The 7376-nt window shown below is 34.6% G+C and overlaps 1 pseudogene across 1 annotated transcript; it reads left to right on the forward strand.

The window, feature by feature from the left end:
- The first annotated feature begins 1209 nt into the window (after positions 1 to 1209).
- On the forward strand, positions 1210 to 6207 carry LOC114289346 ((-)-germacrene D synthase-like; annotated as a pseudogene). The gene is made up of 7 exons (XR_014365874.1): positions 1210 to 1469; positions 2034 to 2310; positions 2442 to 2653; positions 2882 to 3100; positions 3195 to 3333; positions 3445 to 3513; positions 5884 to 6207. The product of XR_014365874.1 is annotated as a (-)-germacrene D synthase-like (transcript).
- The last annotated feature ends 1169 nt before the right edge of the window (positions 6208 to 7376 follow it).

Genomic DNA, 7376 nt, shown 5'->3' on the forward strand with positions numbered 1-7376 from the left:
CTCCCTTCTAGTAGGTATACATGAGTGGTGGAGATTGTTTTTTTTTTTTTTTTCCCTTGAGTCATTTAGGTAGCGTTTGGTAACGTTTACGTTTTTGGTTTATGTTTACAAAAATTTTATAAATTGGTTTTTATTTATTTTTAGAAAAACATAAATTACAAACGCGTTTAGTTTGAACAAAATGTTCAAAAAAATTTAAAAACATAAACTAAAAAATATGTTTGTTCAGGCCTAAAATATTTATATTTATTTTTATTATTTATGACAATGGAATGACACACATTATAATTGAAAAAAAATTAATTAAAAAAATAATTGAAAAAAAAATATTTGGAAAAAAAATATTTGCAAAGAAAAATTAATTGAAAACAAATTTAATTGGAAAAAAAATTTAATTGAAAAAAAAAAGATTAATTGAAAAAAAATTAATTGGAAAAAAATTAATTGAAAAAAAATTATTTGGAAAACAAATTATTTGAAAAAAAATTTAATTGAAAAAAAAAATTGAAAAAAATGAAAAAAAATTTAATTGGGAAAAAAATATTTGAAAAAAAAAATTAATGAAAAAAAAATAATTGAAAAAAAAAATTATTTAAAAAAAATTATTTGAAAAAAAAATTGAAAAAAACTTATTTAAAAAAAATTTAATTAAAAAAAATTGAAAACTGAAAACGTAAACTCATTTTTTGAGTTTACGTTTTTTCCTCAAATTTATAAATTGAGACAACTATTTATTAGCCAAAAAAATTATCCAACAAGTTTTTATGACAATTTTTTTAAATTTTTATAAATATAAATTGAAAATTAAAAACGGAATGGTTTCCAAACATGCCCCTTTTTTTTGTCGGTGACACAACGTAGCATTATACTTGATATATGTTCATTCTCTTATGTTGTGTTTGATTTATAAATTTGGAGAGAGATTTAAAAGAGAAAAGGAAAAAGTGTGTAAAATTAAGTGAAATATAAATATATTTTATTTATTTAAATTTTTTTTGTTTTTCAATTTTTTTCCAAATTCAAGAATCAAACGCATCCCTAGAAGGCCAACAATTTTTGCGTTGAACCGCTATTTTCCAACCTTTAGAGGCTGATCGCCATCCACCCCTTTCACACACGGGGACCATGCATTTAGAACCTTTATACAAGAACTGTACTAGGATTCTTCCTTAATGTTTTGCCTCCAAATACATGGGATTGCAGTATAAATAGCAAAGCACTAGAACTCCTCGGTCCATATCAGCCACAGGCAAGAAGTGAGAGAAAAAAAAAAGAGTCCATAAGAGTGTTCTTGTTCACTTCCATTTTCTCGTCACACAACCAGAAACAAAATCATGGAATTATCTATTCATGCTTTACCTATTCCTGATTCAACCAAAAATATGGTACCGGAGGCCACTCGACGCTCAGCCAATTATCATCCTAGCATTTGGGGAGATCATTTCCTCACATACGCCTCTCATGCCGTGGTAAAATTGCAATTGCTAGCATTGCACATATTTAATGTTGTTTTTAATTTTGTGCATGGTTTTAAATAATTGTATTAAAACAGATATTAGCAAAGATACGGTTACATATCAATCGATATCAAACAGTATCAAACAATATATCTATAAATATTAGTATCAAGTCTAAATTCTTATTACGGATATTTAAAATCTGACAACATGGACACAAAAGAAACTACATGGAATTTTCTTGAACAACCATTTTTATTATCATGGAATTTGGTTGGACACATGAATATATATATATATATATATATATGTGTGTGTGTGTGTATGTTTTCATGTTGCTGGAAGTGGATGTTAACATGGAGCACAACTCTGTTTTCATATAATAACTAATTTGGTTATTATTTTTCAAATTCACAATATCCATTTGAAAAATAACATTACTTATGAACAGTGAAGTTTGATTTTATTTACGAAAATAACATTATCAAATTATTCTTTCTGCATTTTATGTATAAATTTTGAGTAAGAATATAATTTTCCTTGTATGTATATCCTATATTCTCATTGTTTATCTAGGAAGTGGATGTTAAAATGGGCCAACAGCTTCAGCAGCAGAAAGAAGTGAGAAAGATGCTAGTGGCAGCTAATGATCAGCCTTCACAGAAACTGAATTTCATCGATGCAATCCAACACCTAGGCGTGTCTTACCATTTTGAAAGTGAGATTGAGGCAGCTTTACAACACATATATGCAACCGATTATGATCATCATGATGACAAAGCCAACGATGATCTTTATACTGTTGCTCTCTCGTTTCGGTTACTTAGACAACAAGGATATCCCATCTCTTGTGGTAAGTCTCATTTGCCATGCATTTGATGTTTTGGTATCTGAACATGGCTAAAAGAAGTCAAACACAACCATACAAGTCCATATGTTATTTTGTGTCACACTAATATATCATGTGTCGGATAGGTTACGCAGATGTCTTCAACAAATTCAAGGACGACAATGGCAAAATTCGTGAATCCTTAATTGGTGATGTGAGAGGAATGTTAAGCTTGTATGAGGCTGCACATCTTAGGGTGCGAGGAGAAGATATACTGGATGAAGCACTGTCTTTTACCATCACTCACCTTGAGTCTGTGGTACCTATTGCAAAAAAAGCACCAATGGGAGCTAAGCGAAATCACAAGGTGACTTACATAAATTTACGCCCAGAAAAAAAATAATTGGAAAATTCTCAGAATTTAAATGTATAGTATAAATTTAAATTGTGTACTTTTTTCATCCATATATTTTAAATTTTAAGCACTTTTTTCAATATATTTTTTTATGGATATGTAAGGTTGTTAATTAAGTCAAACTTTTTCAATCATATTGAGGTGGTTTAAAAATTGACTAACATATATTACATATTTCAGGTGGTGGAAAGAATTGGACTTTGCAAAGAAAATGCCTTTTGCAAGAGACAGAATAGTGGAGTGCTATTTTTGGATATTGGGAGTTTATTTTGAGCTCCAATACCTACTTGCTAGAAGGATGCTAACAAAAATGATTGCCTTGACTTCCATTATTGATGACATCTATGATGTCTATGGTACTTTAGAAGAACTTGCGCACTTCACTAATGCAATTGAGAGGTTCGAACCTATTCGTTCCCCAACGAACTTTGCATTTGATCTTTATAGAAGTATCAAAACCTCTTCAATTGTTCATTATCTATCTGTATTTCAGGTGGGAAATCAATGCCATAGATCAACTTCCAGAGTACATGAAACAATGTTATCAAGCACTTCTAGATGTTTACAACATGATTGATGAAGAGATGGCGAGGAAAGGAACATCATATCGCGTCCACTACGCAAAATCTGCAGTAAGCCTCGTACTGATTGGTTACAAACAAACAATTTGTGATTAGCACTAAGATTATATGTGAAATTTGATCAAAAAGCAATAATACTGATCGATTTTGTTCAAATCTTAGATGAAAAATTTAGTTAGAGCATACTTTGAACAAATGGTTTCACCAAGGCTATGTTCCGAGTATCGAAGAGTATATGCGAGTTGCTCTAGTAACTGCTGCTTACACAATGCTAGCGACCACTTCCTTGGTGGTGTCCAAAGAGGCCTTTGATTGGGTGTCAAGTGATCCTTTAGTTGTTCAAGCTTCATCAATAGTTTGCAGACTCATGAATGACATAGTTAGCTACAAGGTAATAAGATAAATCAGAAGTCTTGCAAAATTGTGTATTATGTTGTAATCCCGATGATCACACGGTATTGTTAATGTTGTTGATGTGGTGAGCTTTGTTCATCTTTATTGAATTAAAAATAAATAAATAAAATAAAAAGTATTAGACATTTAAATTCAACTTGACGAGATGAATTGAAAATTTTAATTTTTTTTTATAAAAAATTTCAAAATAAGTCCAAAAAAATAAAAATAAGCTAAAACTAGTGGGCTTTTTTGGCTTATTTTGGCCTTTTAATTTTTTTAAAAAAAATTTCAAAAAAATTTTACTTTTTAGATTTGTCTATACAAGAAAAGTAAAAACAATTTGACATAATTTTGAAAAAAAAAATTTACTACAGACAAAATCAAATTCAAAAAAGATCTGACTTTTTGGTATTTTTTTTCAAAAAATAGAAATTTTATAAAATAAAAAAAAATGAATGTGTAGAATAAATTTCATAAAATTTTAAAGATTTGCAAGTGAAATTTTTAAAAATAAAAATAAAAATTCTATGACAAGTAAATAATATTTTAACAAAACAAATGGTATTGTGGTAATTAGATGTCACGTGGTTAAAATCTTTTATAGCACTTAATTAATATATCGTAAGTTATTATGGGACATCTAAAAGTATTTTTTAAAATTAAATACAACACACTATTTATGAAATATGTCGGTACCGTTTGGTAACACTTACGTTTTCAGTTTTCTTTTTATATTTACAAAAATTTTAAAAACTCAAATAAAAACTTGTTTGGTAAAATTTTTGATTTATAAATTAGTGGTCTCAGTTTATAAATTTGGCTAAAAAATGAAAACACAAAAAATGTATTTCCGCTTTGAGTTTTGATTTTTTTTTTTTATCACCCAACACTAGCCATCACCCGCCACCATTTTCCACCACCGTCTTCTGCCACCACCACCCACCACCCATCACTCACCCCCCACCACCACCTGCCACCACCACTCACCACCCAACTGCCACCACCATCCACCACCCGCCACCACCAGCCACCAGTCACCTGCTACCCACTCGCCACCACCACCACCATCCACCTGTCATTCACCCGCCACCACCCACCACTCCCCACCACCATTCACTGCCCGCCACCACCACTCGCCACCTACTTGCTACCACCACTCACCATCCACCTGCCACCACCATCCATCACCTGCCACCACTAGCCACCCACTACCACCACCCACCAGCTACTCACCCACTACCACCACCCACCACTACCACCACCACCACCACCACCATCACCCACACCCATCCGCCACCCATCACCCACCACCACCACCCACTCGCGACCACCTACCACCCGCCATCGTCACCCACCCACCCATCACCACCACCACCACCCGCCACCACCACCACCACCACCCACTCGCTACCACCCGCCACCGTCATCCACCCACCCATCATCACCACCCACCCGCCACCACCCACCCGCCATTCGCCACCCACCACCACCACCACCCAGTCGCTACCACCCACTATTCGCCACGGTCACCCACCCACCTACCACTACCACCCGCCACCTACCTGCCACCACCACCCAGCTGCCACCACCTGCCATCTGCCGCCCACTTGCAACCACCACCCGCCACCACCTGCCATCCGCCACCCACCTGTTACCACCACCTGCCGCCACCACCACCACCACCCACTCGCTACCACCACCACCCGCCACCGTCACCCCACCCACCCACCATCACCACCTACCACCCACCTGTCACCACCACCCGCCACCACCACCACCCACTCGCTACCACCCACCACCACCCGCCATCCGCCATCCGCCACCCACCTGCCACCACCACCCACCACCCGCCGCCACCACCACCACCACCACCACCGACCCGCCACCGTCACCCACCACCACCACCGACCTGCCACCACCCACCACCACCAGCTACCCACCACCCACCGTCACCACTTTCCACCACCGTCTTCCGCCGCCACTTGGCACCACTTGTCATTCCTCACTCTTTTTTATATTTTTAAATTTTTTTAAACATTTTGTCAATTACCAAACGCGTTTGTAGTTTATATTTTTCTAAAAATAAACAAACCAATTTATAAAATTTTTGTAAATATAAACTGAAAAAGTAAACGTTACCAAACATACTCGTAGATTCTAAATTTTATATCATATTCTCTAACCGTCATGTAACACTTATTGTAGCTTGAGCAAAAGAGAGGTCACGTAGCTTCGGCAGTGGAATGTTACATGAAACAGCATGATGCATCGGAGGAAGAAGTGCTTATTGAATTTCACAAACAAGCTACAAATGCATGGAAAGATATAAATGCAGAGTGCCTCCATCCAATCGAGGTCCCAATGCCTTTGTTATTGCGAGTAGTCAATCTTGCACAAGTGATAGATGTTTTATACAAGGATGAAGATAGTTACACTCATTCCGGAACTAGGCTTAAAGGTTTTGTAACCTCAGTACTTCTGGATCCCGTGCCAATAGCTAATGAAAAAACAAAACAAATCACAATCTAGATACAAAATATATCTGGACAATAAGAACTTTTAAAGGGGGACTGCATGAAGGTAGGACAAAGAAAAAGAAATTACTAACACACGGGGGTGGAAGTGTGTCTGTGGTGGAGTGTAAATGAAATATTTTGCACCCCTCATATGTTGATAATTATTTTCTCTTTTTTTCACCTGAATGTAGTTTCTCCTTTTTTAAAAGTGGGTCTATTAATAAATTTTATAAAATTTTATTTATTTTTATTTATGTGCATTGCATGTGTTTCTATATTTACTTTTTGTATTTGTAGCCGAACTAATACAAATAATTCTCTGCTTCACAAAGTTATTGATTTCTTGGGAGGTCGGGATTAATCGATTTCCTGGAAACATTGTAATATGAAATGAAATCATTCAATGCATTTCAAGTGAAGAATTATTTTGTTCATAATTTTTTGTTTTTGTTTTTTTGTGAGGTGTATTATGAAATTTATGAATGACAAAATAAGGTATGCATAAAGTTATGTAATTTTGTAATAAAAATTATACTTTTTGTAATAAAAATATATATATATATATATATATATATTACTTTATACCATCATGTTGTATATACTTAGTGTTCTTGTTAATGTGGTGGCCGTAACAATCTATCGAAAGCAGACCAAAGACATTTGGGCAGAGCTAATAACGTGGTTGATGGAACAATTATTGAGGGGACCAAAAATATTTAGGGGTGGTTTGAAATGTTCTAAATAAGTGTACTGTTTGATTTTAAAAAAAAAAATTGTAGAAAAGTAAAGAATATAGGTAGAAAAGTAGAGAGGAAATGTTAATGTGACCTAAATAAGTGTATGTATGCCAAAAAAAAAAAAAAAAAAAAAAAAAAAAATTAACACGTAGGATATAAATGTATGACTGTATTGTCTCTCCATTTCATATCCCACAAACAGAAAATATGACATATTCGCACTTTTTAAAAAAAATAAAAATAAAAATAAAAAGTTTTTCATTGGTTTAACAGTCTATCGAGAGCAGACCAAAGACATTCAGGCGGAGCTAACAACGTGGTTGATGGCCGTAACAGTCTATCGAGAGCAGACCAAAGACATTTGGGCAGAGCTAATAACGTGGTTGATAAAACAATTATTGAGGGGACCAAAAACATACGGGTGGTTTGGGATATTTTAAATAAG

The sequence above is a fragment of the Camellia sinensis genome, chromosome 4 (genome assembly GCF_055761805.1).
Source record: "Camellia sinensis isolate YWXY chromosome 4, ASM5576180v1, whole genome shotgun sequence".
NCBI lineage: Eukaryota > Viridiplantae > Streptophyta > Magnoliopsida > Ericales > Theaceae > Camellia > Camellia sinensis.